The 25,989-nt window shown below is 40.2% G+C and overlaps 1 long non-coding RNA gene across 6 annotated transcripts in view; it reads left to right on the forward strand.

Annotated features, from left to right (window-relative positions):
• Window positions 1–25,989, forward strand: part of LOC147364213 (uncharacterized) — a 245,348-nt gene that overhangs the window by 57,911 nt on the left and 161,448 nt on the right. Inside the window, exon 2 of one of the 6 annotated variants that reach the window (XR_015133638.1) lies at window positions 13–92. The exons of the other annotated variants lie outside the window; for them this stretch is intronic. This is a non-coding gene — a long non-coding RNA (uncharacterized LOC147364213). The remainder of the gene's footprint in view (window positions 1–12; window positions 93–25,989) is intronic. 6 annotated transcript variants of the gene reach the window in all.

The raw sequence follows: 25,989 nt of genomic DNA on the forward strand, positions 1-25,989 counted from the left end.
TTTTTTTTGCAGGGAGTGGAAGAGAGTGGAAAGAGATGGAGAAGAGAAGCCAAATGTGCTTCTAGACAGGACAGAATTTGCAAGTGTACAAGGTTTATTCTACATTGCCTATCAGTTGTCTACAACTTATGGAACTGTAGAATTGCCGAAAGATGAATGACTAAAAGCAGATAAACTAGAGGGTTATCCTCCTGATGGTGCAATATTTTCAATTAAAGCATAAATGTTTTCTACACTATATATATATATATAATATATGCATATATTATATATATATATACACACCATTATTTATTTGGCTGTCTTGAGTCTTAGTTGTGGCACAGAGTTCTTCTTTGCGTCACGCGAGATCTTTCATAGTGGCAGGCAGACTCTCTAGTTTGGCCTGTGAGTTCAGTAGTTGCAGCAAGCAGATTTAGTTGCAACAAGCAGATTTAGTTACTCTGCAGCATGTGGGATCTTAGTCCCCCTACCAGGGCTTGAACCTACATCCCCTGCATTCCATGGTAGATTCTTAACCACTAGACCACCATGAAAGTTCCATACTTGATATGTTAATTCATTTATTCATTTACTTATTTTCTTTTTAATCCACTTACCTATTTATTAAAATTTGCCCTCATTGCAAACTTCCTGAGGGCAGAGATTTTGATTTGTACACTGAAAAAAAATCCCAAATGCCTAGAACCATGCCTGACATATATATGCTACAAATACAGGGCTTAAAAAAGGAAATACTTGATATATGGTTGTTTTCACTGCTTTATAGGTACCGTTTTCACCTTTCTTGAAATTTGTACAATCTTGTTCACATTTTTATTCTCTTCTGCTTCCCCTGCTAACTTCAGTATCGATAGAAACATGGAAATTTAAAGCTGAGGGGGAAACTCAGAAATCAATAAACTTCAAAACACTTGTTTAATGGATAACAAAATTGTTGTCTACAGTGACTTACCAAATGTTGTTAGCAGAGCCAGGGCTAGATCCTGCTGTCATCATGATACTCATCCCAATACTCATCTCAGGGTTCTTCCCCAAATAAGATTTTCTTAAATATAAATGATGGAGTAATTCCTTTAAATTAAAAGTCTAACTCAGAGAAGCACTGACTTAACAGCTCAAAGTATCAAAATATCTTTCATTTGGGCATTACCACCTGAGAAATCAAGTTTATAACTGATTAAATATTAATTTAGGCTATCATCCAAATAAGAACTACAGATTAAAAATCCTCTTCTGAAAAATTCTCAGGAATATATGCATGGATTCAATGTGAAAAAAACAGAACCCAATTATGACCCTCTAGCCAATCTGATATCACAGATTTGCAACTTTTTTTCACTATCATTGCCTTAAAATTGATTTTAATTCTACAAATGTCTATAGTAATTTATATTGAAAATAAGTACAGTTAAACAGCAAATATACAAATTTACATCCATTATATAGAGTTGCAGTTGGAATACACAGGCCTGAGAATCAGGAGAGCTGATGATGGTATAAATTTCAGTCCAGAGTGGCAGGCTCGAGGTGCAAGAAGAACTGAAGTTTCCATTCAAGTCCAACATGGGAAAAGACTGATATCCCAGTGCAATCAGTTAATCAGAAAGAGCTCTCTCCTCTCATGGAAGGATGAGCCTTTTTGTTTCATTCAGTCCTTCACCTGTTTGGGTTCGGGTTTCCCATGTTAAGTAGGACAATCTCCTTTACTCATTCTATTGATTCAAATGATAATCTCATCCAAAAACATCCTCACAGGCACCTAGGACAATGTTTGATGAAATATCTGCACACTCCAAGTCCCAATCAAGTTGACATACAAAATTTACCAACATGGTTTGTAATTTGTAATTTAATTGCCATAAAAATTTTAAATGTTTGAAAGAGTTCATTTCAGAAAAGAAGATATTTCCCTCATTTATGCTTCAATGCTATTGCTCACTCGTATGATATTTATTGAGCAGTTACATGGGAGAGATGCCACTTAAAGACTGGGATTTCAGCACAAAGTCCCACTCCTATAGAGAAGGTATCCTCTGGTGGTATAGGCAGCACCTAGACCACAGAATCACACAGCGCTCTTCCCTGATGTCCCACTAAGAGGCTGGCCTGGATGTCTCTATTCCCAAACTTTCCACAGCTCTTTACCTGTCATCCGTCTTGCTTGCCAATGCTCCTAGCAGATTAGACATTGCATTCCTTCTCTGTTCACCCATTTCAGATATTTATTAAGAAAGCTGGTGATTATTGGCTCAGTCTGGGTCTGTGGTTCAGCCAAGCCTTTTAATGTTCATCTTTCCTTTCTATTATGCCTACTGGGCCCTGTCCACATCTTGCTGTCAACCTTCACTGCACCTGGACCGCAGGGACCCTCATAGTAGTCACTGTGGAAACCACCACACGTAGAACCTGTGTTGTCCTCAGTACCATTCTATAGCTTTTCTATTTCGAGCAGGCCTTGTATTGCTGCTGCTGCTGCTGCTAAGTCACTTCAGTCGTGTCCGACTCTGCAACCCCATAGACTGCAGCCCACTAGGCTCCCCCATCCCTGGGATTCTCCAGGCAAGAACACTGGAGTGGGTTGCCATTTCCTTCTCCAACACATGAAAGTGAAAAGTGAAAGTGAAGTTGCTCAGTTGTGTCCGACTCTTAGCGACCCCATGGACTGCAGCCTACCAGGCTCCTCCGTCCATGGGATTTTCCAGGCGAGAGTACTGGAGTGGGGCATTGTATTACATGCCCACAGACATCATATTTTCACATCCTAGGATCCTTCAAGTTTGGGAGTTATTATGATCCCCATTTTGCATACAAGAAAATGCAAACTTTAAGAGATTAAAAAATTTTCAAGGTCATACATCTCAGAAATGATGTACCCAGAATTTAAACTCACACAGCACAGTTCTGGATTCCAAATTCTTCGAGCCATGTTATTCTGTCTGCTCTGAGGCACCCTCCAGCTCTCATTGCTCCCCTTGGACTCCTCCTTCCACCTTGTTTCCTTTTTCTGTTTGCCTTCAGTCTCTTTTCTATTAACTCTTTCCTGACTTTAAATCTGCTCAGCTGTCTTTAACCTGGAGGGACAGTCCTACGTTAAGCAGACAAACAAACAAAAAACACAACATGTGTTTCTATGTGTTCAGGACAACTTTCAGTGAGGCACTGAGGCCTGCTATCAGCCTACGTCTCTCCCTCATGCCAACTTACAGAAAAGCAGCCAATTTCCACTTTTAAAAAATCACATCTTTCTTTCTATCAAACCTTGAATAGAGTTTGCATTACTCTCACTCCATTAGGATTGTGTCTTTTCATCTCCTAGGGTGTTCACACTGCCAAATAGAATGGCTTTTTCTGAGCCCTTATTCCATATTCTCTTAACGTTCTCTTGGTTCTTAGGACTTCAGAGTCGTTTGGAATATTTCAGCATAGGTTGAATCTCTAAATAGAGCAGCGGTTCTCAACTGGGTAGAGGCCAGGGCAGGGAAATATTGTCCCCAAGGGACATTTGGAAGTGTCCACAGTTAATTTTTTTGATGGACATGCTAAGGAGGAAAACTACTCGCCTCTAGTGGGTAGAGGCCAAGGATGCTGCTAACTGTCTTTGTAAGTCACAGACAGCCCCTCATAACAAAGGATTATCTAGCTCAAAAGTTAACAGGGTTAAAACTGAGAAATCTTTAGACTGAGCAAAAGGGAAAGATGATTTTTGAAATTTTCTGTGGTTCAAACTCCAGGTAGATCCACCTGGTTTAAACTGTCATAATTGGGTTATAGAAATGTTTATTCAACCTTTATTTTCTACTTCGGCATCTGGCACAGACAAAATGATAAATGCAGCAGACAGCACGTCATAGCCAAGCTCTGGGTGTGTGTCAGACTATAACAGCAGGTGCTACCTACCAGCTGCAAATTCCTAAGAGGTTTTCAACCTGGATGCCTTTCAGAATTTCCCCATGTGCCATGATATTCAGGTCAGCAGCAGTGTTCCTATTAGCGGTGCTCAAAATTCAGCTTCATGAAACTAATAACAGAGTATTTTCCACAGAGTCTTGTTCTCCCTATTTTCCCTCATTTCTGACTAGATTTGAAAGAGTTTCCATTTTCTGGTCATGACTGGTCAAGCACAGAGAGATTTTAGAAGGAGGTGGTTACAAATTTAAAAACAAGATTATATTGCATTATGGAATATCTGAAAAATACTCAATAAAATACAGAAAAAATTCCTGACACAAAAATTGCAAATGTCCAATACAGTTGTAGATTTTCAGCAAGCATTTGTTGAATAAGCTACCATCTTTCCATTCTGATTCCATAGGTTGTAACCACCGAATCCCCATCCTGAACTCCATGGTCCTCTTCAGTTCCAGGACCTCTTCAACTAGATCACAGCCTGGCTCCAACCGACCTTCAAATTTTATTTCTCAATAATTTTGCCTATGAACCCCTGCTGTATTTAAACCAATATAGTCAAAGTTTAAAAAATACTCTGTGCCCACAAGTCTTTCTAAACTACAGGACTTCTACAATATGAAGAAAAAACTCTTCTGAAAATGTAGATTCTATTCAATGAAGCCCAATAGTTTTATTTTTATAGCAATATTGTATTATTAAATTTTTAGAATAAGAAGATTGTTGTTATAAAATGAAAATAAAAGAACAAAATTGAGCTTTATTCAAGGAAAAAAATCACAATATAAAAATTAGACTCCTATCCAGGGAGCTGATGCTGGAACATGTGAAGTTTTGCCTCTTTAGCAAGTAGGAAAAGCTTGCCAAAATGTCAAAATATGTTAACCACCCTTTTCTTTACCAACTCCATAGATATGAAACAAATCCTGCAGCACACAAAGCATTTAACAATCTCCATTTTCATTATAACATCGCCAACAATTAGAATCTAATACTACAAAATTGATTTATATGTGTCATATTTAATACTAAACAGTCCCTTGGACTGCAAGGAGATCTAACCAGTCCATTCTAAAGGAGATCAGTCCTGGGTGTTCTTTGGAGGGAATGATGCTGAAGCTGAAACTCCAGTACTTTGGCCACCTCATGCAAAGAGTTGACTCATTGGAAAAGACTGATGCTGGGAGGGTTTGGGGGCAGGAGGAGAAGGGGACAACAGAGGATAAGATGGTTGGATGGCATCACCAACTCGATGGACGTGAGTTTGAGTGAACTCTGGGATTTGGTGATGGACAGGGAGGCCTGGTGTGCTGTGATTCATGGGGTCTCAAAGAGTCGGACACAACTGAGTGACTGAACTGAACTGACGTTTCATAATGGCAGAAAGTGAAGAAGAACTAAAGAGCCTCTTGGTGAAAGTGAAAGAGGAGAGTGAAAAACTTGGCTTAAAGCTCAAGATTCAGAAAACAAAGATCATGGCATCTGGTCCCATCACTTCATGGCAAATAGATAGGGAAACAGTGGAAACAGTGGCTGATTTTATTTTTTTGGGTTCCAAAATCACTGCAGATGGTGATTGCAGCCTGAAATTAAAAGATGCTTACTCCTTGGAAGGAAAGTTATGACCAACCTAGATGGCATATTAAAAAGCAGAGACATTACTTTGTCAACAAAGGTCCGTCTAGTCAAGGCTATGGTTTTTTCAGTAGTCATGTATGGATGTGAGAATTGGACTATGATGAAAGCTGAATGCCGAAGAATTGATGCTTTTGAACTGTGGTGTTGGAGAAGACTCTTGAGAGTCCCTTGGACTGCAAGGAGATACAACCAGTCCATCCTAAAGGAGATCAGTCCTGGGTGTTCATTGGAAGGGCTGATGTTGAAGCTGAAACTTGAATCCTTTGTCCACCTGATATAAAGAGCTGATTCATTTGAAAAGAGCCTGATGTTGGGAAAGATTTATGGAAGGAGGAGAATGGGACAACAGAGGATGAGATGGTTAGATGGTATCACCGACTCAATGAACATAAGTTTGGGTAAACTCTGGAAGTTGGTGATGGACAGGGAGGCCTAGCGTGCTGCAGTTCATGGGGTCACAAAGAGTCGGACACAACTGAGCAACTGAACTGATGCTTCGTAACAATATCCTACTCTAAAAAAATCCCAAGGATATGAGTTCTTTTTTTGCCTGGTGTTGTGGAAACTCCTTATTCTCCTAAAATCTTATTGTCTTACCCAGTTTATCATTCTTAATTTCTCATTGCTATTGTTTCTCTGCTTTCCTCTGAAAGCCTCTCCCTTTCATGAAGCTCATTTCATTTCAGCTGTGGTGAAGTGGTATATCAAAGCTGTTAAGAGCATTTGGGCTTTGGAATCAGACATTTCTGGATCTTAGTCCACATGTTGACATTTACTAGTTGATACTTGAGGCCTCTCATCCTCAGGCAAGATGGTTGCTGCTTCTTCAAGCATTGCATCCACAGACCTGACCTAAAGAAAAGGAAAGATCCAGAGTGAAAGTCCTTCTAGCAAGGTGCTATCTTGGAAGAGATATACTCTCCAGGGATTTTTGGTATATCTGATTGGCTAGAGGAAATTGAGGGATTAAGAAAAAAGGAGGTTATAATAATGCTCACCCTTCACTCTGCCTTGTGGGAGTTCCACAAATACTGAAGGCTTGATACAGCATCTTTATTCATTTGCTCAATTTCAGTGTATTGTCATGTATTTAAACTTATATACTCTTGATGAGGAGAATGTATGGGCTATATTATCTAATTATAACCAAACAAAATCTCACAGAAAAGACAGCATCTTAAAATGATTTTATAAGAAAAATATGATATGAAGATACTATTACTAATAAAAGAAACTACAATACAAGGTAATTATCACACACATTTTGAGACTAAAATGATCACTACCCAAACATATCAGAATAGAAATCAGGCAAAGAATATTGAAATTGTGCAAAAGACTTAAGAGTAAGTTTCACCACTGTGATTTGTCTGAAAAACATTCAGAATTTAAAACATAAGTGCCAAGCGTGTAGAATATGAAAACAAACTCTATATATATAATGTTTTAATAGCAAGAAAGAATTGTGTCTTATAACAATTGGTAGTAGTAGAATTGAGAATACTTGATCAGGTTCTATAAATATTTAGAAGAAAATAACCCATAAGGTTTACTCAAAGGTGGAATAAATAGTGTGAGTGAATGTGACTGTGAAAGAACAAAGTCAAGGACTTAGGCCTGAATGATTAGAAGGAAGCTGTTTAATTTCTGAGACTGGAAACACTAAGGGAGAGGCAGGTTTGAGATGAATAAAGAGTTCACTCGAGGAAATGTTAGGTTTGAAGAGCCCTGATAGAATAGAGTGAAGTGGAAATGTCAAGTAAGCATTTTATATATTTGAGAGTAAAGTTCAGGGTAGAAATTGTGCTTGAGATATACATTTGAGAATAATTATCAAAGTGGTACTATTAAAACTCATGAGACTGAATTAAATAATTGAAAATATTTCTAAAAAAAAGAGATGCGTAAAGCCAAGACCTAGCACACACTTAGAGGTCTGGGAGATGGGTAAGTATTAAGAAAGGTACTCACAAAACAGGATGTGATATGAAAGGGCAGAGAGAATGGCATTCTGGATTTTTTTATTTTGGAGGCAAAATAAAAAAGGGTATCCACTCTATCTATTAACAGTTGGCTGATAGACTGAAGAAGATGAAGACTGAGAAGTCATATTGAAACACGTAGAGTCTTTGTGGGGCGGTGGTAGTGATGATGAAAGCCTGCTGGGAGTTGATTTAAGAAATAGTGGGAGGAGATGAAACCGAGAAGTTACCTCTAGAATTCTGCTATATTAGGAATCACAGAAATGTATAGTAGCTAGGGTAGAGTGAGGGGTCAAGGCATTTTTTCTATTAATGTGGGATATATTGGTGTTTTTCAGTATCTAAGCCGTGTATAACTCTTTGCGACCCCATGAACTACAGCATATTTGTGTAACTTTGGGAATGATCCAGCAGAGAGGTACAAATAGTAATGCAGGCAAAAAGTAACAACTGTGGAAGAATATGAAGTTGAGTGAATGCTTGGGAGAAGGTCTTGATATTATGCTTTATAAGGGAAGGAAAGGTATAGTGCATGCAGATGGGTTTGTTGATTTGACAGTTTAAGCATGTCAATATTTTCTTTTAGTTGCCTTTATCAGTGAAAAAACAAGGAATTTAAACCTGGGTGTTCATTGGAAGGACTGATGCTAAGGCTGAAACTCCAATACTTTGGCCACCTCATGCTAAGAGTTGACTCATTGGAAAAGACCCTGATGCTGGCAGGGATTGGGGGCAGGAGGAGAAGGGGACAACAGAGGATGAGATGGCTGGATGGCATCACCAACTCAATGGACATGAGTTTGGAGGAACTCCAGGAGTTCGTGATGGACAGGGAGGCTTGGTGTGCCGCAATTCATGGCGTTGCAAAGAGTCAGACACGACTGAACGACTGAACTGACTGAGCTTGAAATACATAGCAATATGTCCAGGAAAGGAGAGAACACATGAAATCATCTATTAGGAGAGTGTATGAATGAATAGACAAAGGAATTTAGGAAGATATTTAGGTAGCACTACAGGCTTGGTCAGTAATTTATCTTGGTTGTGTTATCTCTCCTGTCACGGTCCTCTATTCTAGTGCAGGTGTGGACTAAGAGTTGTATTTAACTGAGTATGACAGCTATTATATGATGGTCAGCAGGAGAAGTAACGGAGCGGAGAGAATGCAAGAGGATGATTAGAAAGATATACCACATAATATAAATTGGGCAAAGAAAGAAGTGAAAGAGAAATAGGGTTCATGAATGAAAGTACAATAAGATTTGTGGAGATGTAGAGGAGTATTTTGATAAATGTTTTAAAACTTGATTATGAAGGCTGTTTAGTGGGTCATAGTCAGCACTGGTTAACAATAAACACAAATGAAAGGAATTGAATACAGAATACCAGGTAGCATCAAGTAATGACTGCAGATGTTGTTTCACAAAATATTTGTTTTAATTATATACATGTATATAGTGGATCTAATGGAAAATTCTGAATGAATTTTTGGCCAACCCAATACATATACATATGCTAGGTTTCAATGTATATGTATGTATATATATATATGTGTGTGTATATATATATATGTATATATATATATATAAAATCTGGTTCCTTGTCAAAGCTCTTTGTAATCTTATTTAAGGGCTGTGCTTGGTAAAGACCTGGGACATCAGCCTCATTTGTTACTACAAATACAGATTCGTTGCTACAGTTTATAACTCTTCTGTTTTGGAAACAAAAGTAATCAGCCTTTCAACTCTATTAGGCTGCAAATTATGGGATTCGTATTCAATTTAGATAGCAGGCAAGGACAGAGAACAGCTCTCTTAGCGGTGCCCTATTTCTTTCCATCTTGGTTTTTTGACTGGTGAGGTCTAGTTTAAGTTCATATTTCTCTATCAAGACATTATTGCTGAAAATGACAAGAAAATAATCAGTATACAGCAAAAAAAAAAGAAATCTGAATTTCCTGCCATTTTCCCTGACACTGCAGCCTTAATAGGAACAAAATCTGTGGTTTACAGCAGGTGAAAAATAGGCCAAATATTCCCTCACCACATAATAAAGGTAACCAATTCCCCATGACAATATGTATGTCATCCTTCTCAAGGTCCTTATAAATCAGTTCTATCTTGTAGCATCATACTTCCCCTTACCAAATTCTACTACAGGCAGGGTAGTAATCAGCCCAGTGCAGCAGAGAATACAAACAATGGCTGTTTAAACAATTGGGAACGTATCTAATTTTTAATGTAACAGAATAGCTCAGGGCTGTTAAAAAAACTCCTCCTTGCTACCAACATCCCCAAATCTATCTTTCCACTTAGTTATATTTGGTTAAGTATCTGTTTTCTACAGCTTTATGCCTATTCTTCTTGACTCTTCTCTGAACTGCTGGCAATGGAACTCTGCAAGCCATGTTTCCCAGACTATTCTGGCAGCTGTCTTCTTGTTACATTTTACCAAAAAGGAGTCACTGATGGGAGATTTTTAAAGTAGGAAGAAGCAAGAACAATGCTTTTTCTGGCTCTGAAAGTGTCCGCAGTTGCTCTAGTAGCTGGTGGTTTTAAGAGTAGTGGAGACCAGATGGCCATGCATTTACTCCAGCAGGCCAATACTTTCTGCTTTTCCAGCTCTGACAAGGGTAGCACCCTTTGGAAGTTCTAGTCCCTTCATGCTATTGGCTCCATTGCAGACATGATAGTGATTTTCTGATTTGGGGGTAACATCTTTTCTTCCTTCTGCTCCTCTAGTCCTTTTCATACTTTTGAACTCTTTTCCTTTATTCAATTTTCTCTGCTTGAAGTATGTCATTTTATGTTTTCTTTTCCTGAGACAATGAATTACTTGATCTTTGGCAAAGGATTATTAAAAATAAGAAACTGAAAGCTCTTGAACAAAATATTGAAAGAATTACCTGTGGAAAAATAAAATACTGATGGCCCATGACATGGTTAATTTTCATAATTACTTTAAATATAATCTGTTTGAGCTGGAGAAAGAATTTATATTGAAGACAGGGCATGGGAAACCAACTGAGCTCTTGAAGATCCTCTGAAGCAGGTATCTTGCGTGAAGATGTTCATTCTCCTCTAGACGCACCCTACTATTCCTTATTACTTCTAGACCCATAACTAGAGCCATAATACAGGAAGTTCTAGAAGGAATCTTGAAAACTTTAGGATAGAATTGAGTTTGAGCTAAACAATAGAAAAAGTTGTATAATAATAGAAACTTTAAAACTATGTTGAAATGAAACTTTAAAACTATGTTCTCAGTTCTTAGGGTTTATGGAGATCATCTGTTACATGGAATTTGCTTGGAGTCTATCTCATAGTGGGTCCAGTGGATCTAACCATCATGTGGTTATTTCCTCAGTTGCTAAATACAAAATTGTGATAAACACACTTAGCAAATGGCAAAATCAACACATTGGTCAGGAACTTCACCTTCTTTTCGGCGTGTAAACCAGAGCCAAGGTTTTGTATGTGGTACTACAGAGATTAGTGCTCTCATCTAAGACTTGAAAGTTACAGGGGTGGTGACTCCTGCTATGTTCTCATTCAACTGCCCTGTTTGGCAAGTGGATTCTAGAGAATGGCTATGGAGTATCATAAATCCAACTAGGTGTAACTTCATTTACAGCTGCCATTCCAGATGTGGTATATTTATTGAAGCAAATTAAACAGCCCTTGACAGCTGATATGCATATTGATCATATTGTTTTTCCTCCATATAAACAACAAGGACCAGCAGAAACAATTTCTTTCACCTGGAGGGGAGAGGGCCCTATCAACCCTACTCTTCTCAGTTATAACAGTGGAGAACCTTGATCCTCCTGACATCCCGTAGATCATTTATTATATTGACTGGACCTGAGGAGTAGTGCAAGACAAAAATCCTAGAAGCTTAAATAAGATAAATGTGTCCAGACGGTGGGATATAACACCATGAAAATTCAGGGGTCTGTTTATTTAGAAACTTTTCTAAGATTTTAGATGTCTGAGACTTGTTAGAATATTCCTTCCAAAGTGAGTTTCCTACCATTAAGAAAGAAGTACAATCATCTCTGAATTTTAAAAGCAGTATATACCAATGTGAGTGTGCTCTTCTCAGTCATTAACTTAGCAACTGACATTTGAGTCAGTCCTGAAACAAAGCAAGATCTGCAGAAGGCCAGGCTGCAGTGCAAGCTACTCTATCACTGAGGCCTTATACCAGCTGGTATAAGGATGCTGAAGTATGTGGCAATCAGGGATGTTGCTGGCTCCTGCTTGCTACTAGGCCAAGTAAAGATTTAGATACTGATTATGATGTACCATATGGTCACACAATCCAAGTTACCCAACATGAACCAAATGATATCTAATCCACCAAACCATAATGAAGTCTGAGGATATCAACACTGTTATTAAGTGGAGGTGGTATGTAATAGACCAATGACTTGAGTATGGTACTTTTTAATTCCATAACCAAGATGTGACAAATTCAGGAGACAAAGGGTGAAAGTGGAAAAGGTTCCTTCCATTACTACTTTTAATAACCTACTCCACAAAATGTGGCTTCCTGTCCATAAAAATTTCAACACTTCTTATTCAGAGATGTTAGTTCCTAAGAGAGTGTATGCTAGTTTGTATTAAGTGCTTTAAAGGCTCTCAATTGGTCCCTACAACAGTGTAGTGAGTAAGAAGTCCCCTTCTTACTATCGTTGGTTTTGTAATCAGCCAGAGGTCACCCAGGTGGTAGTAGGTTCTGGAATATGAACTTAGATTCTTCTATTTCCAAAGCCTGTGCTCTTTCCCACTGCATAATTTTAGCCTCGAAGATAACTGCAAAATGCTGCCCCTTATTCTTAGCATTTGAGAAGGCAATGGCAATCCACTCCAGTACTCTTGCCTGGAAAATCCCATGGACAGAGGAGCCTGGTAGGCTGCAGTCCATGGGGTCGCGAAGAGCTGGACACGACTGAGAGACTTCACTTTCACTTTTCACTTTCATGCATTGGAGAAGGAAATGGCAACCTACTCCAGTGTTCTTGCCTGGAGAATCCCAGGCACAGCGTAGCCTGGTGGGTTGCCGTCTGTGGGGTCACACAGAGTTGGACACGACTGAAGCAACTTAGTAGTAGTAGTAGTAGTATTCTTAGCATGATGGAAACCATGTCTTGTTGGTAATAAGCTCATTTGTTTTGGTTACTATTACTGTGGAATAGCCATCCTAAAATAATGACAGATTTTAGTTTGTTCATGCGTCAGCAATTTAGGCAGGGCGAAAATCCCATGGACGGAGGAGCCTGGTGGGCTGCAGTCCATGGGGTTGCTAACAGTCGGACACGACTGAGCGACTTCACTTTCACTTTCCACTTTCATGCATTGGAGAAGGAAATGGCAACCTACTCCAGTGTTCTTGCCTGGAGAATCCCAGGGATGGCAGAGCCTGATGGGCTGCCATCTATGGGGTCGCACAGAGTCAGACACGACTGAAGCAACTTAGCAGCAGCAGCAGCAGCAGCAGTGGGACTAGGTCCACTCCACTAATGGCAGTTTGAAGCTGGAGGGTTAGAATCATCTGAAGGCTTGTTCACTCACATGTCTGGTAGGTATGCTATCACCTTGGACCTTCACTGGGGCCAAAGTCATAACACCCGTGCAAGACATCACTATGGTCCTGGGTTACCTTACAATGTGATGACTTGTTCCCAAAGATGAGCGTAGTAAAGAAGAGAGAGGCAGATGGAAGATGTATGACCTTTGATGACTCAGTCTCAGGAGACATACAGGATTATAGTCACCTCTCTGTATCCTTGAGTTTTGCGTGTATGTATTCAACCAATCATGGATCATATTTGTGACAAAAATTCCAGAAATTTTCAAAAAGTAAAACTTGAATTTACCTCATACTGTCAATTATTTACATATCATTTATATCATATTAAATATTGTAAGTAATCTAGAGGTGCTTTAAAGTATACAGGAGTATGTATGTAGGTTATATGCAAATACTGTGCTGTTTTTATATTAAGGGGCTTGTGCATCCACAGAGTTTGGTATCCAGGGGGTCCTGGAACCAATCCCCTGAAGATACCAAGGGATGACTGTGCTGCTACATTCTATTTATCTCACAAAATCTGGCCCAATTTCAAGAGGAAAGGAAACTAGGTGGGAAACCTCTGGGTGGGAGAGTAACAAGTTTCTAAAGCATGTGAGGCCAGAAATATTGCCATGGTCAGTTTTGAAAAATGGAATATGCCACATCATTGCTAAGGCTAATTGAGAAGAACTAAAGTGCATTGGGATATGCAGAGTCAGACTATGGTGGTCTTAAGCCCATGGATGGGATCCAAGGTCAATTCAGCTGTAGGAAGCTGAGAAGATGAGTCAATTGCTCATAACTTGGAGAGGAGCTTAGACTTTTATATTTTTAACTAAAAGAACTCACTTCCAAGCTCACCACCCACTCTCCCTACCACCATAAAAAAAGAGCCCACCCTAATCAATTTCTTGTGTCTATTGAGCATTCTGCCCAATGTCTCCAAGTATAGCAATGGATCTTTACTGCCTTCTTTGAGTGGGACAATATCAAGTGTCATGAAAATAATTTTTATGAGCAAATAGCAGCATCTTGTTCCCACTCATAATTTTATAAATGAAGTGGTTATTAATTACCAACTCATTTTATACAGGCAGAAAAATTAAGAAAATATATGAAGTCATGTTACATACAGGTAAAAGAAAGTCTTACTTTGTGTCCTTATTTCCTCCCAGAAATTGAAGAAGAGATGTAACAGATTGATATATGACACGCGCAAGAACCCTGACACACTAAATGAGGAATAGGGATGGGGCCGCTGTACAAACTGGTGAATGACACTCAGAAATTACCTGAAAAATTCCTTGACTTTGTGATGCCAAGTTTCCCTGGCCCTTACTAGCTCATTGACTCTTGGCAGCCTGCCCCTTACAACTCCTTGAACCCTGTTCCATCACCACCCTGAGTGTCATGGGTGAGCCCAGGAATGAGGGTGGGAGAGGAGGATGGCTGTTGTGTTTATAGATAGTTCTCTCATAGTCTACCTCCTTTCTATGAAAATACTCGTTTATACACCAACATCATTATCTACCTATCTTTCCCAAACAGCAAGACCCCTCACAGGCCCTGTGCTGTGTGACATGTGAAGCACAGGAGGATAAATCTCTGCTAACCACCCCATCACATGCAGTCACTCTACCTCTCACCAGAACTCCAGTAAACAAATTCCTTTGGTTTCCCCCTCCATCATCCTGGCACATATCAAGAGACTGGACTAGAAATTGAAGGCAGAGATAAGTGCCTCTATACTCTTTGTCCCTTGGCCACCCCGCAGACATCACTCATGTTTTCTGCTATGCTCATCTAAGTGGGATTCCCAATATGGGCTCAGTATTGGACATCTATTATAAATACTCCATTTTGCAACTCTTTTAAGTCTTTGCAGTGTTCTCTAAAGGTCATGCAGGGTCATGAGTGGTGATGAGATTTGGTGAGTTAGGCAGGACTCATGGCCTGGAAGAAGACTCTTAATTGTGGACTCAAAGATTACTCTACGGGGAAAAAAAGGTTGGAAACAAGGACAAGGCAGAGATGGGACTTCTGGAGAATGAAACTAAAGCCTGATCAAATTAGTAGGAACCAGTCACTGAATAATAACTTCCATTTCCCATCAGACCCATTGACTTTCATCATTGAAGAGCTAGATAGGGATAGAAGTAGGATTATTAAGTATGAAAGTTAAACATAAATTTTATTGTATCTCTTCTTGATTTAAATCTTCTGGTAGCTCCCCATTGTCTTCTGAATAAAAGCATAAATTCCTAAACATGGCATATAAGGACCTCCCTAATCAATTTCTTACCTAACTTTTTAGCTTCATCTCCTGAACTAGTCATCTAGGGCTGCCATAATAAAGTACCATAGTTTGGGTTGACTAAATAAAAGAAATTTATTTTCTAATGATTCTGGAAGCCAGAAAGCCAAGGTCAAGGCCAAGTCATGATTGGTTCTTCTTGAGGCCTTTCTGCTTGGTTTATAGATGGCCCTTTTCTCCTTGTGCCCCGACATGGTTTTTTCTCACTGTGTATCTGTACTAATTTCCTTTTATGATAGGGACAGTAGCCACATTGAATTAGGGCTCAGCATAATGACCTCATTTAACCTTAATTACCTTTTGAATTCTTTGTGCACATATTGTTATGGTGTTAGAAAGCTTAATAAGTCTACTGAATGCTAAATTGCTTCAGTCATGTCCAAATCTTTGCAACCCTATGGACTGTAGCTTGCCAGGTTCCTCTGTCCATGGGATTTCACAGGCAAGAATTCTGGAGTGGGTTGGCATTCTTCTCCAGGAGATCTTCCCAAGCCAGGGATCCAACCCAGGTCTCTCTGTGTCTCCTGCATTGGCAGGTGGGTTCTTTGCCATTAGCGCCACCTGTAAAGTCTCAATAAATCTACTAAGCTCAGCTTTTTTGAAAACTTCCACTGCAGCTGTCTTCCTCAGGTTATGTTCTCAAAGAACCTTCTGTAAAGTTCTATCATGTTGTCTATCACTTGAAATTGTAGTAAGCTATTACCTTTCCTCCTAGCCCATAGAGGTAACAAAGGTGTGTTTAAGGTCTTCCTGCATATAGTAGATATCTCACACCTTTTTAAAGGGTGAATGAAAGTCTGTTACTACTTTCTGTACAATAGCTGGGAGACAATGATTAAATTAAGGAGAGGGTCCATTAGCATTATTCTAATCTCCATTTTTTTTCTTTGTCCAGGGCCAGGATAAGTGCTACAAGGAATAGAGGTAAAATGTTGCCATTAAATGCAGAGTCTGGTGACTGAGGGTATGGTAGGGTTCAAGCCTCATGGAGGCAGGAGCAGCATGAGCTCAGAGTAGGCAAGTCTGGGTCCTCATGGTGGATCTACTCCCCAGCTCTGCTTACTTTGTGCCTGCAGGTAAATTTCTTGACTTCCCTAAACTTAGTTTCCTCATAATATAAGTAGTATTAATATTGCCTATTTTGAGTTCGTGTTGTGAGAATTCAATGAGATACTTTACACAAATATGTAAAGTAATCATTATTTAGCCTTTGAAAATGTTTTGATGAAATAAGCTCTAATGACATAAAAACTTTCTAATATTTAATGTGAAGACAATAAAATTGTTAAATATATTATAGGAACTCAATTATATATCAGACATTAAACATGTGTATACACAAATACAGACATTTAGGGAAAAAACAGCGAATATTCCCTTATGTTTGTTGATTCTTACAAGGAGTAGACATCATGATGGAATTGGGAATGTAAGTGCTCTGTTTGTTAGGGGAGTGAAAGATAAAAGGAGGAGGAAGCAGTATGGGGCAGAAATAGCCTTTAGACCTCTATGCAGATCTGATATGTGTGACGTGGGAGAGTTGGAGAAAGTCCTCTTCACAAAGCAGATTTGACTGTCTCTGCCAACCCAAGAGGGAGCTCCAGAGCAAAGACTGACCTTTAGAGAGGTTCCATGTTAGGCAGAGAGGAGATACCCAGCGTCCGAGGTCAGGGGCGAGAGGAGATACCCAGCTTCCGAGGTCAAGGGCGGCGGCCGGGAGGAGATACCCCACGCCCTTAAGCCCGGGGCCAGGAATGGCGGATGGGAGGAGCTACCCCATGCCCGAGGTCAGGGGTGGTGGCCAGGAGGACCAACCCCACACCGTGGCTGCGAGGGCACAGGAGGGCCTAGAGGAGCTATCCCACGTTGAAGGTGAGGAAGGGCAGCGGTGAGGAGATACCCCTCTTCCAAGGTAAGGATCATTGGCTGTGCTTTGCTGGAGCAGCCATGAAGAGATACCCCATGCCCAGGGTAAGAGAAACCCAAGTAAGATGGTAGGTGTTGCAAGAGGGCAGACACACTGAAACCATACTCACAGAAAAGTAGTCAATCTAATCATACTAGGACCACAGCTTTGTCTAACTCAATGAAACTAAGCCATGCCCGTGGGGCAACCCAAGATGGGCAGGTCATGGTGGAGAGATCTGACAGAATGTGGTCCACTGGAGAAGGGAATGGCAAACCACTTCAGTATTCTTGCCTTGAGAACCCCATGAAAAGTATGAAAAGGCAAAATGATAGGATACTGAAAGAGAAACTCCCCAGGTCAGTAGGTGCCCAATATGCTACTGGAGATCAGTGGAGAAATAACTCCAGAAAGAATGAAGAGATGGAGCCAAAGCAGAAAGAGTACCCAGCTGTGGATGTGACTGGTGATAGAAGCAAGGTCCGATGCTGTAAAGAACAATATTGCATAGGAACCTGGAATGTCAGGTCCATGAATCAAGGCAAATTGGAAGTGGTCAAACAAGAGATGGCAAGAGTGAATGTCGACATTCTAGGAATCAGCGGACTGGAATGGATGAATTTAACTCAGATGACCATTATATCTACTACTGTGGGCAGAAATCCCTCAGAAGAAATGGAGTAGCCATGATGGTCAACAAAAGAGTCCAAAATGCAGTACTTGGATGCAATCTCAAAAACGACAGAATGATCTCTGTTCGTTTCCAAGGCAAACCATTCAATATCACAGTAATCCAAGTCTATGCCCCAGCCAGTAGCACTGAAGAAGCTGAAGTTGAACAATTCTATGAAGACCTACAAGACCTTTTAGAACTAACCCCAAAAAAGATGTCCTTTTCATCATAGGGGACTGGAATGCAAAAGTAGGAAGTCAAGAAACACCTGGAGTAACAGGCAAATTTGGCCTTGGAATACAGAATGAAGCAGGCCAAAGACTAATGCAGTTTTGCCAAGAAAATGCACTGGTCATAAGAAACACCCTCTTCCAACAACACAAGAGAAGACTCTATACATGGACATCACCACATGGTCAACACCGAAATCAGGTTGATTATATTCTTTGCAGCCAAAGATGGAGAAGCTCTATACAGTCAGCAAAAACAAGACCAGGAGCTGACTGTGGCTCAGACCATGAATTCCTTATTGCCAAATTCAGCCTTAAATTGAAGAAAGTAGGGAAAACCACTAGACCATTCAGGTATGACCTAAATCAAATCCCTTATGATTATACAGTGGAAGTGAGAAATAGATTTAAGGGCCTAGATCTGATAGATAGAGTGCCTGATGAACTATGGACTGAGGTTCGTGACATTGTACAGGAGACAGGGATCAAGATCATCCCCATGGAAAAGAAATGCAAAAAAGCAAAATGGCTGTCTGGGGAGGCCTTACAAATAGCTGTGAAAAGAAGAGAAGCGAAAAGCAAAGGAGAAAAGGAAATTTATAAACATCTGAATGCAGAGTTCCAAGAATAGCAAGAAGAGACAAGAAAGCCTTCTTCAGTGATCAATGCAAAGAAATAGAGGAAAATAACAGAATGGGAAAGACTAGGGATCTCTTCAAGAAAATCAGAGATACCAAAGGAACATTTCATGCAAAGATGGGCTTGATAAAGGTCAGAAATGGTATGGACCTAACAGAAGCAGAAGATATTAAGAAGAGATGGCAAGAATACACAGAAGAACTGTACAAAAAAGATCTTCATGACCCAGATAATCACGATGGTGTGATCACTGACCTAGAGCCAGACTTTCTGGAATGTGAAGTCAAGAGGGCCTTAGAAAGCCTCACTACGAACAAAGCTAGTGGAGGTGATGGAATTCCAGTTGAGCTATTCCAAATCCTGAAAGATGATGCTGTGAAAGTACTGCACTCAATATGCCAGCAAATTTGGAAAACTCAGCAGTGGCCAGAGGACTGGAAAAGGTCAGTTTTCATTCCAATCCCAAAGAAAGGCAATGCCAAAGAATGCTCAAACTACCCCACAATTGCACTCATCTCACATGCTAGTAAAGTAATGCTCAAAATTCTCCAAGCCAGGCTTCAGCAATAGGTGAACCGTGAACTTCCAGATATTCAAGCTGGTTTTAGAAAAGGCAGAGGAACCAGAGATCAAATTGCCAACATCCACTGGATCATGGAAAAAGCAAGAGAGTTCCAGAAAAACATCTATTTCTGCTCTATTGACTATGCCAAAGCCTTTGACTGTGTGGATCACAATAAACTGTGGAAAATTCTGAAAGAGATGGGAATACCAGACCACCTGATCTGCCCTTGAGAAATTTGTATGCAGGTTAGGAAGCAACAGTTAGAACTGGACATGGAACAACAGACTGGTTCCAAATAGGAAAAGGAGTACGTCAAGGCTGTATATTGTCACCCTGTTTATTTAACTTCTGTGCAGAATACATCATGAGAAACGCTGAACTGGAAGAAACACAAGCTGGAATCAAGATTGCCGGGAGAAATATCAATAACCTCAGATATGCAGATGACCACCACCCTTATGGCAGAAAGTGAAGAGGAACTCAAAAGCCTCTTGATGAAAGTGAAGGTGGAGAGTGAAAAAGTTGGCTTAAAGCTCAACATTCAGAAAACGAAGATCATGGCATCTGGTCCCATCACTTCATGGGAAATAGATGGAGAAACAGTGGAAACAGTGTCAGACTTTATTTTTCTGGGCTCCAAAATCACTGCAGATGGTGACTGCAGCCATGAAATTAAAAGACGCTTACTCCTTGGAAGGAAAGTTATGACCAACCTAGATAGCATATTCAAAAGCAGAGACATTACTTTGCCTACAAAGGTCCGTCTAGTCAAGGCTATGGTTTTTCCTGTGGTCATGTATGGATGTGAGAGTTGGACTGTGAAGAAGGCTGAGCACCGAAGAATTGATGCTTTTGAACTGTGGTGTTGGAGAAGACTCTTGAGAGTCCCTTGGACTGCAAGGAGATCCAACCAGTCCATTCTGAAGGAGATCAGCCCTGGGATTGGAGAAGGCAATGGCACCCCACTCCAGTACTCTTGCCTGGAAAATCCCATGGACAGAGGAGCCTGGTAGGCTGCAGGCCATGGGGTTGCTAAGATTCAGATACGACTGAGCGACTTCACTTTCACTTTTCACTTTCATGCATTGGAGAAGGAAATGGCAACCCACTCCAGTGTTCTTGCCTGGAGAATCCCAGGGACGCGGGAGCCTGGTACGCTACCGTCTATGGGGTCACACAGAGTCAGACATGACTGAAGTGACTTAGCATAGCGTAGCGTAGCCCTGGGATTTCTTTGGAAGGAATGATGCTAAAGCTGAAACTCCAGTACTTTGGCCACCTCATGCGAAGAGTTGACTCATTGGAAAAGACTCTGATGCTGGGAGGGATTGGGGGCAAGAGGAGAAGGGGACGACAGAGGATGAGATGGATGGATGGCATCACTGACTCAATGGGCGTGAGTCTGAGTGAACTCCGGGATTTGGTGATGGACAGGGAGGCCTGGTGTGCTGCAATTCATGGGTCGCAATGAGTCGGACATGACTGAGACTGATCTGGTCTGATCTGATCCTATGTCAGGCAGTATTAGCGAAGCAATTAGTACCCCCACCATGCTCTGCTATTGGCTGCGAGAATGGCCTGAGCTGCAAAACTGAGGAGGATCCCCATGTGTTAGGGGCTGGAGGCTGGCTGCTAACTGCATTCCTTGCAGCTGCACTGAGAGGTCTTTCTTGAAGGGAGATTCAAGTGACCTTCATAACTGCTACACCAATTATTCTTATTTGTTTTTCAAGTATATAGTACAGTTTATTACTATAGTCATTATGCTGTACGTTAGATCCCAAGTGGTTCTTGGTTTATAACTAGAAGTTTGCAGTCTTTGACCAACATATCTCCTTTCCCCCCAAACCCCCAGCCTCTGATAAGCACCATTCTCTATTTCTATGAATTGGCCCATTTTAGATTCCACATATAAGTGTTACCATACAGTATTTGTCTTTCTCTGTCTTGTTTTATTTAGCAAAATGTCCTCGAGGTCTGCCTGTGTTTATTGCAAATGGCAGGGTGTCCTTCTTTCTCATGGCTGAATAATATTCCATTGCATATATGCAGCTACTCCTGGGTAACTGTGGGGGATTGTTTCCAGGACCTGCTGCAAATACCAAAATCCACAGATGCTAAAGTCCTATAGCCAGCCTTCCATATCCCCGGTTCTGTCTCCATGGATTCAACCAAACTTTGACCATATTTGTTGAAAAAAATCTGAATATAAATGGATCCACATGGTTAAAACTCATGTCATTCAGGACCAACTGTATTTACCACATATTATATACCACATCAGGTGTATTATACTACAGATGAATCTTTATCCATTCACATGTATTAATTTTTAAGGAAAGAAAGGATTATTTCCATTTCCTTCCTCATCTGTATTTTCAAAATCCCTTATACTTTTTCATTCATCCTTTAATCAGAAATATATTTTAAATTAAGCCCAGATGGGGGAAAAATAACCTTTGAACTTCTGTTCTAAGTACTAAGATAACCTGTAGTGCTAGAAAAGCAGTAGTTTTAATAATGTTGTATGTAAAGATAGTATTTTATTAATTGTATCTTATATACCAGTCAGTATATTAAGTGCTTAATCTGTATTTTCCTATTTAGTCCTTGCAATTGTATTATTTTTCCCACTTCATCTGTCCATAGCTGGATGGACTATGATATATATATATAGATATATATAGATATGTAGATATATATGGAGAGAGAGAGTCAGGTTATACAGTATAACCTGACTTGGGTTAGGTTAGAGAAGAACTGTGTTGGATCCACTATGCCGCATGTGCTCAGTTGCTCAGTCATATACATCTCTTTGAGCCCCATGGACAGTAGCCTGCCAGGCTCCTCTGTCCATGGAATTTTGCAGGCAAGAATACTGGAGTAGGGTGCCATTTCCTACTCCAGGTTACCTTCTTGACCCAGGGATCAAACCCACACTTGATCCTGTGTCTCCTGCATTGGCAAGCAGATCCTTTACCACTAGCATCACATGGGAAGCCATGTTGGATGGACATATGGGGCAGCTACAGAGTCTGCAGGAGGGCTGGTGGATGAGGTAGGGACCTGGTTCCCCAGGGATGGAAGAAGGTAGCCTGCTCAGGTGTTGTCTAAGGCTCCTGGATTCTCCAGGCTGCTCCTGCTGTGCATTTGGCACCATCCATTTCTCATCTCTCCTTTTATGTATGCCCTCCTCCCTCCAGAGGCAAAGCCTCAGCAGGAAGAATTGTTGGCCACATGCTGCAGTCTTAACCAGCAGGATGGGAGGTTGGGGTTGAGAGGGTGTCTGACTTCTTTGGCCTCCATAGCGGGAAGTGGTGGATAAAATCTACCATACAATTGGCAGATTCCTCAGAAGGAAGAAAAGAACCTTTGTGTGATGCCAGCTGGAAAAAAAAGGAAAGGAGGGAGGGAGAAAGAAAGAGAAAGAACGTAAGATGAAAGAATAGAGAGAAAAAAGAAGTGGAGGAAAAAAATTGAAAAACTTCCCCTGTTCCTATATTATAGGTGAGGTTACAGAAGTTAAATATAATAATCCTACAGAAGATAAGTAAAAGAGCCAAGATTCAACACCAGGCAGCCCGATTTCAAATTTTGTGCTTTTAATCACGCTCCTATTCTTGCACCCCAGACTCTGACAAGCCAGAAACAAGAAGAGAATGCACAAAATACTAATTTCTGCTTTCTCAAGGTCACCTTACCTCCCAGACACTGGAGCATTACAGACTGAGTTCATAACTGCATACTAGTTCCATCTGAGCACTATCTCTGCTCCTTCCAGAAAGTTTGTACTCATTGAGAAAACAAAGCCTCCTATACACTTGATGCAAGCCAGAAAGAAAAAAAAAAAAAAATAGGCTGATCCCAACTGCAGACTGGGCTATTTTAAAGTAAAGCAAACATGCTGAGAAGCAACTTATCTTAGGTCTAGCTCACCGCCCTTCTTTCTGTCCCCTGTTTTCTGGAGCAAAAGCCAGCTGGGACTGTTGTTTTAATATGTCAACTATGGTTCTTGTGTGAGCTACAAAAAAAAAAAAAAGAAAAGAAAAGGCTTTTTTTTCCTTTAAAGAATAAGACTTACCTTGGGATTTTATTTTTCACATTGATACAGTAATCTAGGTTCCTGAAGTGTTTAAACTAAATGCTCAATATTCTGAAATGAGATCTGCCACTTGGGCAGTGACTTGTAAGTTTTACAAAAATATTCTTTGTCTCTTTCACTTATTCAGTGTATTGCTTCCTATAGATTTTTCATTAAGGATTCCTATTTGTCACTTTCTATCTCTCAGTTTCCTGGACATTTATGTCATTAAGAGACTGATGCTGGTCATTTGAATTCCTCACTCATTTCTAAAAGACACTTTTATTATATCTATTCCACATAGATCACACTTTGCTCACCACCATGAGGTTCCAGAAATAACAGAATTGTTCCTGCGGTACTCAAACCTTTAGATGGCAACTAAAATGGGGATCTAAACAATCATCCAGAAATTGGGGTGATGAATGCCTTGGAGGGATGAACATTATGACATGGTAGAAAGTGTTCCTGCTTTGAGTTCAGGAGTGTTGGGTCTCCTGCCCATAATGCACTGGGTTGGCCAAAAAGTTCATCAGGTTTTTCAGTAACCAGCTGAGCCTCAAGGGAAACCCAAGAATGCTGGAGTGGGTAGCCTATCCCTTCTCCAGCAGATCTTCCCAACCCAGGGGCTCTTGCATTGCGGGCAGATTCTTTACCAACTGAGCTATCAGGGAAGCCCTTTTCAATAATATCTTATGGAAACACTTGAACAAACATTTTGGCCAATTCAATATAAACTATGTGACCTTAGGCAAGTAATGTATTCTTTCTGAGCCTTGATTTCCTTGTAAGTGCGAATACTAAATTGTGCTTCTCTGGATGGCTGTAAAGTTCACGCTGGATAATGTGCATGAATGAGCTTGGAACTGGCCAATGAAATATAAATGATGCTATTTTTGTTGCTGTGGACAGTCTGGAAATGGTCTTGGAAGTTGGAAGAGTAAATTTCAAGGCTTGCTGCCTCTCAAAAAATACCAAATTTTCTTTTGACAGACCTGAAACAGGCCTCCCCAAGGCAGAGGCCTAACGTTCAAGGGCAGGGGGCCTTCTTTGCTGTCAGACAGCAGGGTGCTCCCCAGCTGGTTCCTGGACAACACACCAATGCACCTTGACCAAAGCAGAACAATAGTGTGCTCTGCCCACACTGTGGCTGAGTAATTGTTAGCTCACGTCATTTCTGGGAGCACTGCCGTGCCAAGTGAAAGCTGAGGAGGAGATGGCTGCTTAACAATTTATGTTCTCGAGACTCCCCAGGTGGCCCAGTGGTTAAGACTTTGCCTTCCAATTCAGGGGCTATAAGTTCAATCCCTGGTTGGGGAGCCAAGATCCACATCCGTCTTGCCAAAAAAAACAAAACATAAAATAGAAAAAATATTGTAACAAATTCAATAAAGACTTTAAAACCTGTCCACATCAAAATAACCTTCAAAAAAAATTGTGTTCTTACTTTCTGCTCTTTACTTCATATCCTTTATCACAAATTAGAATCATGCTTATTTTGTGAAAAAAATGTTTAGTGTTGATCTCTATTTGTACATTATAAGTTCACTGAAAACATGAAAGAGGTCTATTTTTATTAACAGCTCTTTTGTTCTCAGCACCACAGCAAGTATCTGTCATAAAGTAGTGACTTAAGAATTTAGTGAATAAGTTTATGAATAATAGAGTATTCTTGGGAATTTAGTAATCATATGTGGTATCACAGTGACTGTTATCTTGTGTAGGAATATTTTAGCATCCTGTAAGAGTGGAATCACAGGAGAGGGAATTAAGGATTGATATGCATACACAGTTCCATAGAAATGTTGTATTTTTTCCATTTCATATTTAGTCAGTTATTTGAGTAGCTAATATTGACTGAGATAGTGTATAAAAATATATTTTGTTTTTCCTTTTTAATTTCTAAAGAATAATACAGCAATGAAGCATTCAAGCTTTGCTTCTTTCTTCAGAGGTCCTTTGGGAACACTGTACCATGAGAGCCCAGAATCTCAGGGACACCATTGCATAAATAGGTGAATGACATTCATCTCTGTAGTGAAGAAAGGCACCAGCAGAGAAACAGCTGGGAGCCATTTTTGAGGCATGCATAAACATTTCCCAACTCACTTCCCTTTTTCCATATTCAGACAATTCATGCAGCTAATGACAAACATAAATTTTGGAGAGCTGTTTTCTGCAAGACATTTCCAGAGACTATCTATAATTTACCTCATCAGGCAAGAAGTATGAATTTTCTTTTATTTTTAGTTGTTAAGAACAAAAAAATGCTTTCTTAAATTCACTCTGGCATTGATTGGGAAGAAAAATGAATTTTAGCAGCTCTGAGATCCATTCTCCCCCAACCATCCCTATTAAAAACCCATCAGAAATTCAGAATTATGGTTGTTACAGGAATTGGATTAATCATATGATCATGGCACAATGCTTTGCAGGCCTCAGGCAAGCCTAGTAACTAATGGTTTACAGCTGTCA

The sequence above is a fragment of the Bos grunniens genome, chromosome 10 (genome assembly GCF_055505025.1).
Source record: "Bos grunniens cultivar Pamir isolate PY7600 chromosome 10, Bosgru_T2T1.0, whole genome shotgun sequence".
Classification (NCBI taxonomy): domain Eukaryota; kingdom Metazoa; phylum Chordata; class Mammalia; order Artiodactyla; family Bovidae; genus Bos; species Bos grunniens.